The following is a 12,752-nucleotide window of genomic DNA, read 5'->3' as shown; positions in this document are numbered from 1 at the left end:
TTGATGAGATGTGGCTTTGAATGGTGCATTTTGAACACACAAAAAGTCAGGAGTTCAAATAAGTTTTAAAAAATAAAATCCCTTTGTAACAGACGAGTTTCCGTATGAAATCCTAATACTTCGAAAGAGATTGTCCGTTTTGTACACGAAGTGCATCCAGTTTTTGCCGTAACCCTCTCAACTTTCTTGCACATGCTATGTGGATAAAATGATGATACCATGCCAACTTTCAACCTTTTCAGAGTTCATTTGAAATGCTTTTCAATTTTAGGGTCTTATAGCTCAAAATAATCAGTAAATGCATGAAAAATGGTGCATGAAACATAACAAATAAAATAAATAAGTAATTAGAAACAAAATAATATAAACTTTAATAAAATATATAAGTAGAAACAAAATAAAATAAACTTTAATAACATAAATAAAATTTTTGAAACTAAAATTATCAAAGTATTTTCTGTTCAAAACATTATAAGCAACCTCTAGTATTATTGAAACTAAAATTATATAAAATTGATGCAACTAAAATTATCGAAGTATTTTCTGTTCAAAATCATTGAAAGCAAAAATAATTTTCATAAAGAACTTTTTTTGTTAGAAACTTTAATAGCAAAAAGAATTATCATAAAGTAAAATAAATAAGTAATTAGAAACAAAATAAAATAAAATAAATAAGTTTTTTGTTGTAAGTAGAAACAAAACAAAATAAATAAAGCAAAAAAGAAAGCAAAAAAGGCAAAAAATAAAAATTATGCCACCTACTGGGCAACCAGGGCCTGAATACGACTAGAAACCCATCCATGGGCCAGGATTCAGGCCCGCAGAAGGCCCAGTAGGCCCACAGGCATGTACAAAGAGGTTAGGCCCGTAAGCCTGCTTTAGAGAGGAGCTCGACAGCTCAGGCGCACCGCACCTTATAAACAGGTGCGGCTCTCTCTCAGCTAGCGAGGTGGGACTAAACTCCCACCACCACGCCGCTGTGCAAGGCCATTGGTCCCGGTTGGTGGCACGAACCGGGACCAATGCCGGTTGGTGGCACGAACCGGGACCAATGCCCCCTTTAGTCCCGGTTCGTGGCACCAACCGGGACCAATGCCCCCCCTTTAGTCCCGGTTGGTGCCACCAACCGGGACCAAAGGCCGCCGCTTCCCGCCCTTTGGGCTGCTGAAAAGAGGCCTTTGGTCCCGGTTGGTGGCACCAACCGGGACTAATGCCCACCTTTAGTCCCGGTTGGTGCCACGAACCGGGACTAAAGGCTTTGCTATATAAGTTCACACTTAGGAAATTTTCACTCTCACCTAGCAGTTGCCGCCCTGACGACGCCGACGCCGCCAGGCTGCCCCGATGCCGCCCGCCGCCCCCGCCGTCGCCGTCGCCCGTGCCCGTCGTCCCGTTGCTCGCGCCCACGCCGTCAGCCACGCCCCTGCCCCGACGCGCGCCGCCCCGGCCCGTCCCCGTCGTCGCCCTGCCCCGCCCTTCGCCGCCGTCGCCCCCTACCCCGAGCGCGCGCCCACTGCCCCGTCGCCATCCTCGCCGCCGACCCCGCGGTCCTCCTCACCTTGGTCCGGCCGGCGCCCTAGCATAATTTTTTCATATATATGCTTTTTTTTCATATATATGCTTGTTTTTTTATATATATGATGATATATATGCTTGTTATCATAATTGTTTTTGTTCGTATATATATATGTAATGATTTTTTTAAGAATATGATGTTTTTTTATAGATGATCACATATATGATGTATGCATGGATGTGGATGAAATATGATGTTTTTTTGTTCATAGAACATGATGCAATATGAACAATGCATTAGGCAAAACCTTTACTTTTTTTCGAAATTTTCTATTTGAACATTTTTTTATGAATGAGAGGAAAAAGGAAAATAAGAAGAGGAAGAAAGGAGAAGAAGAGGAGAAATAAATAAGAAGAGGAAAAAAGAAGAAAAAGAAGAGGAGAAGAAGAAAGGAATAGAAGAGAAGAAGAAAAAATAGAAAAAAATCTATTTTTTCTTCTTCTCTCCTCTATTCCTTTCTTCTTCTCCTCTTTTTTTTCTTCTTTTTTTTCTTCGATCTTCTCCTCTATTCCTTTTCTTCTTCTCCTCTTTTTATTTCTTCTTCGTTTTCTTATGTTTTATCGGGTCTGTCGTCGTCGATATACCCCTCTCCCGATAACTTCAACACGAGGGGGGGGGGGGGGGTCGATATACCCCCTCCCCGATAATATTATTTTCCCATGTACGTATGTCGTCGTTGTCGATATAACCCCCTCCCGATAACTTCAACACGTGGGGGGGTCGATATACCCCCTCCCCGATAACATTATTTTCCCATGTATGTATGTCGTCATTGTCGATATATATAACTCCCTCCCAGATAACTTCGACATGATGGACGGTCGATATTTATACCCCCTCTCGACCGTGATAACTTATACCACTGGAGCACCCCCCCCCCCCGGCCCTCTCGCTCGACCAAAACTCTCGAGGACACCCAAACCCTAGAAAAAACGATGTCGGTCTCCTACCCCCTCTCGCCGCGCCCCTACCCTTGAAGCGTTGCCGAGGCCACCCCAAACCCGGAATAAGCTAGGTCTACGTTTGCACTAATATATCCACCTGCTGTCATGTTTGTGTAATAATTGCCATGTTGTAATATTTGCAGAAACAATGGAGCACGGACGAGACGAGCAAGCAGAAGAGGTGTTGGGGGACATAATCTTAGCCGGAGGTGATATCTTGTCGTATCTTAACGACAATGATGGTCTGAAAAAACAGGGTGAAGAAGCAGGCTACGGTGATCGAAGAGTGGAGGAGGAAAGACATGATTATGATGGCTCCGGTGACCCAATGCTGGTGCAAGAAGGAGCCCGTGGTGACGGCTCCGGTGACCGAACAGAGTCCGGCCAGGTAAATATATTAGTTAAGCCTGTGCTGACTAGCTAATTGATGCATTCATTGTTTTGGTATGTACACATATTAATTAACACTTGTCTTTCTTCTTTTTTCTAGCCCTCCGGATCGAGCACAACTTCGGTAAAGAGATGAGGCCCGAAGAGAAAGTTGCGCTCGGATGAAAGGTTGAGATCACAGCAATCGCGCGCGACGGCCAGCCGATTGAACCCATCCGGACAAAGGATGCATTTGCTGCTCAGTGCGGGGTTCTAGTTAGGGACAAGATCCCGATCAGCATCCACCAATGGTATAAGCCTAAGAAGGAAGACCCTGAGGTGTCTTATGTTAATGATATGCAGAAAGATGATCTTTGGACTGAGCTGAAGGCAAATTTCACCCTACCGCCAGAGGAGGATCCGGAGAAGCCAGTTAAAGAGCAATTAATCAAGTCTCATGCTCTTAAGAAGATGGCAGACCTATTCAGGAGGTGGAAGAATGAGCTGAAAACGTTTGTCGACAAAGAAGAGACACCAGAATTCATCGGCCGGTATGAGAAGATCAGAGATCACTGGCCCGCATTTGTGGCCCACAAGACATCGGAAAAGAGTAAGAAGATGTCAGCGACAAACAAGATGAATGCTGCGAAGAAGAAGCTTCACCATTGCACGGGGTCAGGTGGCTACCTCAAAGCCCGGCCTAAGTGGGCCAAGGCTGAGAATGATCTGCTTGAAAAAGGGATCGAACCACAGACAATGAACTGGACAGACCGTTGCCGGACTTGGTTCTTCGGGGCTGGCGGAACCTTGGACCCTGTATCAGGGAGGTGCGTTTGGACGAACGAGCTTTTGAGAATACCAGTCAAGAAGATTTAGCAATATATCGATGCAGCGCAGGAAGGGACGTTCGTTCCAGACAGAGAGAATGACGAGATCACAATGGCCCTCGGGAATCCTGAGCACCCTGGACGGACACGAGGCACGCCAAGCTCCGTTCCGTGGAAGGCTGGTTTTCCGGACGCAGGCGGTTACAAAAGCCAGGAGAGGAGGAAAAAATGGAGCAGACCCAAATTCAGAAGCTGCACGAAAGGGTTCAAGCGCTAGAGGAACGAGACGGCAATCGACATGCCGAAACTACCCCCGAAGCTACCCCGCCATCTCAGCGGAGAAGCAGCGTGGCTTCCACCGAGCTGCTTCAGCCGGAGCATGTCTTGACGGCTCCTGCTAGCTACCCCGTGGATGCTATCACGGAGTCTCAACATTGCCACCTTATGGCGGAATGGCAGAACTTCAAAGTCAAGGCGGCTGTTGGCTCTGTTTTACCTCCTGAACCCGGCGCAACCTACCACTGCCGGCCGATTCCAGAAGGATATGCTAGGGTGATGGTGGATGAAATAACGGAGGGATTTGAGGACCTCCAGCTTGACCACCCTACCGGTGAAGGGGAGACTCGGCTGGGTTTAGCTCTGAAGACTCTGTGGCTATGGCGGAAGGAGCTCATTAACCTTCCGAACTGGACGCCTCCGGCGAGTAAGGGCACTCTGCCGCCTCCTCCTCCTTCGGCGAGTGATCAGGGCACTCAGCCTCCTTCTCCGGCGCGTGGCGGCACTCCGCCTCCTCCTCCGGCGAGTGGTCAGGGCACTCAACCTCCTTCTCCGGCGCGTGGCGGCACTCCGCCTCCTTCTCCGCCTGCGCCGGCGTGCCAGAGCAGCCAGCCTCCTCCTTCTCCGCCTCGTCAGCAAGGGCGGAAGAGACCCGCTGCCGCTCCGGCTGCTCCGACGCGTCGTAGTCCTTCTCCTCTGCCTCGTAAGCAAGGAAAGAAGACAGCCGCAGCCGCTCCGTCTGCTCTGCCGGCGTCTAGCAGTACAGCTGCCAGAGGCGGGAGGCAATACAGATTCGGTCCTTCTCTGAAGACTCCAGAGAAGTTACCATACGAGAGGACCGAGGAGGAGAACGCGAAGATCGTGCGAGCCGAAGTGAAGAACTTCTTTGAAGGGGTGAAAGCAAAGAAACATTCACCTCCGGAGGAGAAGGTAGATCCGGTGAAAGCGAAGCGCACTCTGGATGCCCTGACAAAACCACCAAAGTCTCCGCCAAAAGGCAACTATGAGCGCATTATTGCAAAGACATTTGTCGAAGCGGAGCGGTCGGGAAGTACTGTCAGTGATCAAAGGTTAAAAGAACGACGAGCTGGGAAAAAAATTGCCCAGCTGGGCGAACAAGCGAACCAATCGTGCCCCCCGCTCAAGGTGTCTAAAGACATCGTCGCTAATGATCCGAGGATGGTGGCCGGTTATAGCAATCTTGGAGATTACCTGCCCGACGATGTACATTATGAAATCATGGAGGTGGACGAACACAAATACCATTACGGGAAGCCTCTCATCAAAGATGAAAGATCTCTAACAACGATGATGCGAAGATTACATGATTGGTACATGAAAACCTGCAGAGAGTCTGATGGGATGAATACTTTGACGCTGAGAGTTAAACCGGAGCATGACCTCGTTGGAATTGAACTGCTGAATGTTCCATTTGAGGAGTTCTTCCAGTTTTTCAATCAAAAGGCCCTCGATAAATCAACGATCACTTGCTACTGTCTGTAAGTAGTACTACTTCTGTCATTAAGTCTCTCTATATAGGTCAGCTCTTTCATTGCATGTATTTATAATTATCCTCACTATATTATGCAGATTGAAGATCGCCGAATTGAAGAAAAGACAAATCGGTGATATTGGGTTCATTAACATAAATCTCCTAGATGCATATACGGTTGAAAAACATGCCAAAGAAGCCGAGGCCAACTTGCTACGATCGTTGGTATTAAATCAAAACAAAGATATAATACTCTTTCCTTACAACTTCAAGTGAGTGTTACTGTCTTGTGCATATTCGGTTTCCCTTATTAGTCCAGGTTATGGTAATGTAATTGATGACTTATGCATGCATGCGCAGCTTCCACTATATTCTCCTAGAGATTAAGCTTGAGCAGGGAGTAGTAACCGTCTTAGACTCGAGACGAAAAGATCCCCAGGACTATGCAAACATGACTCAAATGCTCGAGAAGTAAGTTAAATCGATCATTATCCACCATATCAGCAACTTTGTTCATTTCCTGATATCAAGTAATTGTTTTCTTTGTCTGGCAGGGTTTGGAGAAAATTCACCACAAAAGCTCCGGGGCTGCCGAAGAAGCTGCAATTTAGACACCCGAAAGTAAGTACTATAGTAGCATGTTCCGCACATCTCCTAGTGATTCAAGCGCTAGTTTCATCAATACCATTTAGCATGCTTGCTTATCAGTTAGATTGACCTCTATTTCTTGTAAAGTGGTTGTGGCAGGAACAAGGGAATGATTTTTGTGGATACTACGTTTGCGAGTCTATCCGCCACACGACCTGTGAGCGGGGCTACTCTGACGAACAATATGAAGTGCGTAAGCAATAATATTCACAATTTTATTTTATTACCATCATTTGTGTCGAGTTTCATTTATTCATATATATATATATATATATGTATTGACCCCCTTCTTCAAATTAGATATTTCGGATGCGGGATGAACTCCTAGCAGAAGATCGTATGCGAGCAATGGCGGCATTCTTCCTTGACCACGTGATCGTTGAAAACGGAGAATACTATGTGGACTCTGTGTTCTTACAATTTAATTAGGAGATTATATTGTAAGAGATAATTATTGTATATATGTAGCCGGTAGTGTCAGATAGATATACGAGAACTTGTTGTTCGACCAATCTCTCGGAGAAGGAGAGGTGGTCGATATCACTTCTCTCTGTATGCATATGTTCATGACGATCTTCTGTTTCCTTCATTTGCTTACTAGCTAGCGTGTCTAGTCCTCTCCATACGTATATAGTACGTAGCGTCGACCAAGCACGGAGATAAGAGAGGACACATCTCTCTATTAATTAGCTAGCTAACACAATATATGAAACACCTAAATTAACCCCCCAAAACCCCCCAACCCCCCCCCCTTTAAAAAAACAAAAACCCCAGCCCCTGAAATGCTGACGCGTGGATGCCTATTGGTCCCGGTTGGTGACACCAACCGGGACAAAAGGCCCTGCCTATTGGTCCCGGTTGGTGGCACCAACCGGGACCAAAGGCCCCCCTGCCTGGGCTGGCAGCAGCGGCCACGTGGAGGACCTTCTGTCCCGGTTCGTGTAAGAACCGGGACTAAAGGGTTAGGGCTTTAGTAACGACCCTTTAGTCCCGGTTCGAAAACCGGGACAAAAGGCCCTTACAAACCGGGGTAAAAGCCCCTTTTCCTACTAGTGCCACTATCTCTAGCTTAACTTGGCCACCTATTTTATTAAGACGGGGTAATCCTTCGGGGATGCGGAGTATCTGATCTCGAGCTCAGTAAATTTGAAAAAAAATTGAATTTTTTGTGGTGAACTTCGGCAAATGTTATTAGTGCTTGCAAATTTTTATAGTGAGATCACATTCGTGGAAGCCGTGACAAAAAAATTTAATGCTACGAAAATGCTACTTTCGAAGGCATTTTGGAGCATTGATTTTGTTTATTTTGCTGTGCCTTCCAAGACTGCAATCTCAAGATAAAAATTTGCAAACAGTTAGAACATTTGTCAAAGTTTACCACCAAAAAGTTTTAGATTTTTTTTATTTTTCAATTTTCTGAATTTTACTATTTATCCAAGCTCGAGCTCAGAAAGGTACTTTTGTAGCTAGGGAAGCTAGGTTGCTAGGGTTTCGGCCGTCGATCTTCTCAGCCTCGGTGGCGGCGGTAATGGAGATGTCGGCGGTGAATATGAGGCATGTAGATCCTCCTCTGATGTGGTGGTTATCCCTGGTGTCATTGATGGATCCGAGGGGCAAGTTGTGCGCCGTCTAGATTTTCGATCTGGGCGAGCGTGCTCCCTGGCTGCAGCTGCTGGGTTGGTTGCTTCTGGCGGCGGTGTTGGCTTATGTTGGATTTCAGAGTTGTAGCGTCGTTGGCATGGTGAAGCGAAGGTTGATCTTCCTCTCTCTCTCTGCTGCGCTGGACCTCTTGGGACGAGGCTGAAGACTTCCTGTTCGCGTTCAATCTGGGTGCAGATTCCAAGGTCACGCTGGCTCTGCGTGCGAGCGACTGCAGCGGTAGGCGGCGCGCCGGCGGCCCGCGGTAGATGGAGGGAATGGTCGGTTCTCGATGAACCTAAGTGTTTGTTCCATTCTTGTTGGGGTGCTTTGTATCACTGTTGGATGATAATATAATTCCAAGACCCATTTCGCAAAAAAAACATACCCATTGATCGGTTCTTCGTTCGGAAATATCTGTAGGAATTTTTTTCTCCGACAAGTATTTCCAGACGAATGGAGTATTGCTCTCTTCGTTTCTAAGAGCATCTACAACCGGACCTCTCAAACCTGTCTCATACGTCCAGGCGGGCCGACCAGTCACTGTCCGGTCACGATTTTTTGACCCAGACGGACCTCTCAAACGGCCCTCAAATGCCCGGGCTGACCGGCACCCCCCATATTTGTTGGGGAACGTAGTAATTTCAAAAAAAATCCTACGCACACGCAAGATCATGGTGATGCATAGCAACGAGAGGGGAGAGTGTCGTCCACGTACCCTCGTAGACCGTAAGCGGAAGCATTATAACAACGCGGTTGATGTAGTCGTACATCTTCACGATCGACCGATCCTCAGTACCGAACATACGGCACCTCCGCGTTCAGCACACGTTCAGCTCGGTGACGTCCGGCGAACTCACGATCCAGTAGAGCTTCGGGGAAGAGCTTCATCAGCATGACGGCGTGGTGAAGGTGTTGATGAACTTACCGACGCAGGGCTTCGCCTAAGCACCGCTACGATATGACCGAGGTGGATTATGGTGGAGGGGCCCACCGCACACGGCTAAGAGAGATCAATGATCAACTTGTGTGTTTTGGGGTGCCCCCTTGCACCCGTATATAAAGGAGCAAGGGGGGAGGCCGGCCGGCCCTAGCAGGGCGCGCCAGGAGGAGGAGTCCTCCTCCTAGTGGGAGTAGGACTCCCCTTTCCTAGTCCCACTAGGAGGGGGAAGGAAGGAGTGGGAGAGGGGGAAGGCAAGGGGGGCGCCGCCCCCCTTCCTTGTCCTATTCGGACTCAAGGGGAGGGGGCGCGCGGCCTGCCTTGGCCGGCCCCTCTCTCTCTCCACTAGGGCCCAACAAGGCCCATTAATCCCCGGGGGGTTCCGGTAACCCCTCCGGTACTCCGGTAAAATCCCGATTTCACCCGGAACAATTCCGATGTCCAAATATAGGCTTCCAATATATTGATCTTTATGTCTCGACCATTTCGAGACTCGTCGTCATGTCCATCCGGGACTCCGAACTACCTTCGGTACATCAAAACACAAAAACTCATAATACCGATCGTCACAGAACTTTAAGCGTGCGGACCCTACGAGTTCGAGAACTATGTAGAAATGACCGAGACACGTCTCCGGTCAATAACCAATAGCGGAAGAACCTGGATGCTCATATTGGTTCCTACATATTCTACGAAGATCTTTATCGGTCAAACCGCATAACAACATACGTTGTTCCCTTTGTCATCGGTATGTTACTTGCCTGAGATTCGATCATCGGTATCTCAATACCTAGTGCAATCTCGTTACCGGCAAGTCTCTTTACTCGTTCCATAGTGCATCATCCCGTAACTAACTCATTAGTCATATTGCTTGCAAGGCTTATAGTGATGTGCATTACCGAGAGGGCCCAGAGATACCTCTCCGACAATCGGAGTGACAAATCCTATTCTCGATCTATGCCAACTCAACGAACACCATCGGAGACACCTGTAGAGAACCTTTATAATCACCCAGTTATGTTGTGACGTTTGGTCGCACACAAAGTGTTCCTCCGGTATTCGGGAGTTGCATAATCTCATAGTCATAGGAACATGTATAAGTCATGGAGAAAGCAATAGCAGTAAACTAAACGATCAAGTGCTAAGCTAACGAAATGGGTCAAGTCAATCACATCATTCTCCTAATGATGTGATCCCGTTAATCAAATGACAACTCATGTCTATCGCTAGGAAACTCAACCATTTTTGATCAACGAGCTAGTCAAGTAGAGGCATACTAGTGACACTATGTTTGTCTGTGTATTCACACATGTATTTTGTTTCCGGTTAATACAATTCTAGCATGAATAATAAACATTTATCATGATATGAGGAAATAAATAATAACTTTATTATTGCCTCTAGGGCATATTTCCTTTAGTCTCTCACTTGCACTAGGGTCAATAATCTAGATTACACAGTAATGATTCTAACACCCATGGAGTCTTGGTGCTGATCATGTTTTGCTCGTGGAAGAGGCTTAGTCAACGGGTCTCCAACATTCAGATCCGTATGTATCTTGCAAATCTCTATGTCCCCCACCTGGACTTGATCCCGGATGGAATTGAAGCATCTCTTGATGTGCTTGGTTCTCTTGTGAAATCTCGATTCCTTTGCTAAGGCAATTGCACCAGTATTGTCACAAAATATTTTCATTGGACCCGATGCACTAGGTATGACACCTAGATCAGATATGAACTCCTTCATCCGGACTCCTTCATTTGCTGCTTCCGAAGCAGCTATGTACTCCGCTTCACATGTAGATCCCGCCACGACGCTTTGTTTAGAACTGCACCAACTGACAGCTCCAACGTTTAATATAAACATGTATTCGGTTTGCGATTTAGAATCGTCCGGATCAGTGTCAAAGCTTGCATCGACGTAACCACTTATGACGAGCTCTTTGTCACCTCCATAAACGAGAAACATATCCTTAGTCCTTTTCAAGTATTTTAGGATGTTCTTGACCGCTGTCTAGTGATCCACTCCTGGATTATTTTGGTACCTCCCTCCTAAACTAATAGCAAGGCACACATCAGGTTTGGTACACGGCATTTCATACATGATAGAGCCTATGGCTGAAGCATAGGGAACACTTTTCAATTTCTCTCTATCTTCTGCAGTGGTCGGGCATTGAGTCTGACTCAACTTCACACCTTGTAACACAGGCAAGAACCCTTTCTTTACTTGATCCATTTTGAACTTTTTCTAAACTTTATCAAGGTATGTGCTTTGTGAAAGTCCAATTAAGCGTCTTGATCTATCTCTATAGATCCTGATGCCCAATATATAAGCAGCTTCACCGAGGTCTTTCATTGAAAAACTCTTATTCAAGTATCCTTTTATGCTATCCAGAAATTCTATATCATTTCCAATCAACAATATGTCATCCACATATAATATTAGAAATGCTACACAGCTCCCACTCACTTTCTTGTAAATACAGGCTTCTCAAAAATTCTGTATAAAACCATATGCTTTGATCACACTATCAAAACGTTTATTCCAACTCCGAGAGGCTTGCACCAGTCCATAAATGGATCGCTGGAGCTTGCACACTTTGTTAGGACCCTTTGGATCGACAAAACCTTCTGGTTGCATCATATACAACTCTTCTTCCAAAAATCCATTCAGGAATGCAGTTTTGACATCCATTTGCCAAATTTCATAATCATAAAATGCGGCAATAGCTAACATGATTCGGACAGACTTAAGCATCGCTACGGGTGAGAAAGTCTCATCGTAGTCAACCCCTTGAACTTGTTGAAAACCTTTCGCAACAAGTCGAGCTTTGTAGACAGTAACATTACCGTCAGCGTCAGTTTTCTTCTTGAAGATCCATTTATTTTCTATGGCCTGCCGATCATCGGGCAAGTCAACCAAAGTCCACACATTGTTCTCATACATGGATCCCATCTCAGATTTCATGGCCTCAAACCATTTCGCGGAATCTGGGCTCATCATCGCTACCTCATAGTTCGTAGGTTCGCCATGGTCTAGTAACATGACTTCCAGAACAGGATTACCGTACCACTCTGGTGTGGATCTCACTCTGGTTGTCCTACGAGGTTTGGTAGTAACTTGATCTGAAGATTCTTGATCAACATCATTAGCTTCCTCACTAATTGGTGTAGGTGTCACAGAAACCGATTTCTGTGATGAACTACTTTCCAATAAGGGAGCAGGTACAGTTACCTCATCAAGTTCTACTTTCCTCCCACTCACTTCTTTTGAGAGAAACTCCTCTAGAAAGGATCCATTCTTAGCAACAAATGTCTTGCCTTCGGATCTGTGATAGAAGGTGTACCCAATAGTTTCCTTTGGGTATCCCTATGAAGACACATTTCTCCGATTTGGGTTCGAGCTTATCAGGATGAAGCTTTTTCACATAAGCATCGCAGCCCCAAACTTTAAGAAACGACAACTTTGGTTTCTTGCCAAACCACAGTTCATAAGGCGTCATCTCAACGGATTTTGATGGTGCCCTATTTAACGTGAATGCAGCCGTCTCTAAAGCATAACCCCAAAACGATAGCAGTAAATCAGTAAGAGACATCATAGATCGCTGCTTATCTAGTAAAGTACGATTGCGACGTTCGGACACACCATTACGTTGTGGTGTTCTGGGTGGCGTGAGTTGTGAAACTATTCCGCATTGTTTCAAATGTAGACCAAACTCGTAACTCAAATATTCTCCTCCACGATCAGATCATAGAAACTTTATTTTCTTGTTACGATGATTTTCCACTTCAGTCCGAAATTCCTTGAACTTTTCAAATGTTTCAGACTTATGTTTCATTAAGTAGATATACCCATATCTGCTCAAATCATCTGTGAAGGTGAGAAAATAACGATACCCGCCGCAAGCCTCAATATTCATTGGACCACATACATCAGTATGTATGATTTCCAATAAATCTGTTGCTCGCTCCATTGTTCCGGAGAACGGCGTTTTAGTCATCTTTCCCATGAGTCATGGTTCGCAAGTACCAGGTGATTCATA

This window comes from Aegilops tauschii, chromosome 5 (genome assembly GCF_002575655.3).
Source record: "Aegilops tauschii subsp. strangulata cultivar AL8/78 chromosome 5, Aet v6.0, whole genome shotgun sequence".
Classification (NCBI taxonomy): Eukaryota; Viridiplantae; Streptophyta; class Magnoliopsida; order Poales; family Poaceae; genus Aegilops; species Aegilops tauschii.
The sequence above is the reverse complement of the archived record's forward strand: the minus strand, read 5'-3'. Positions refer to the sequence as shown.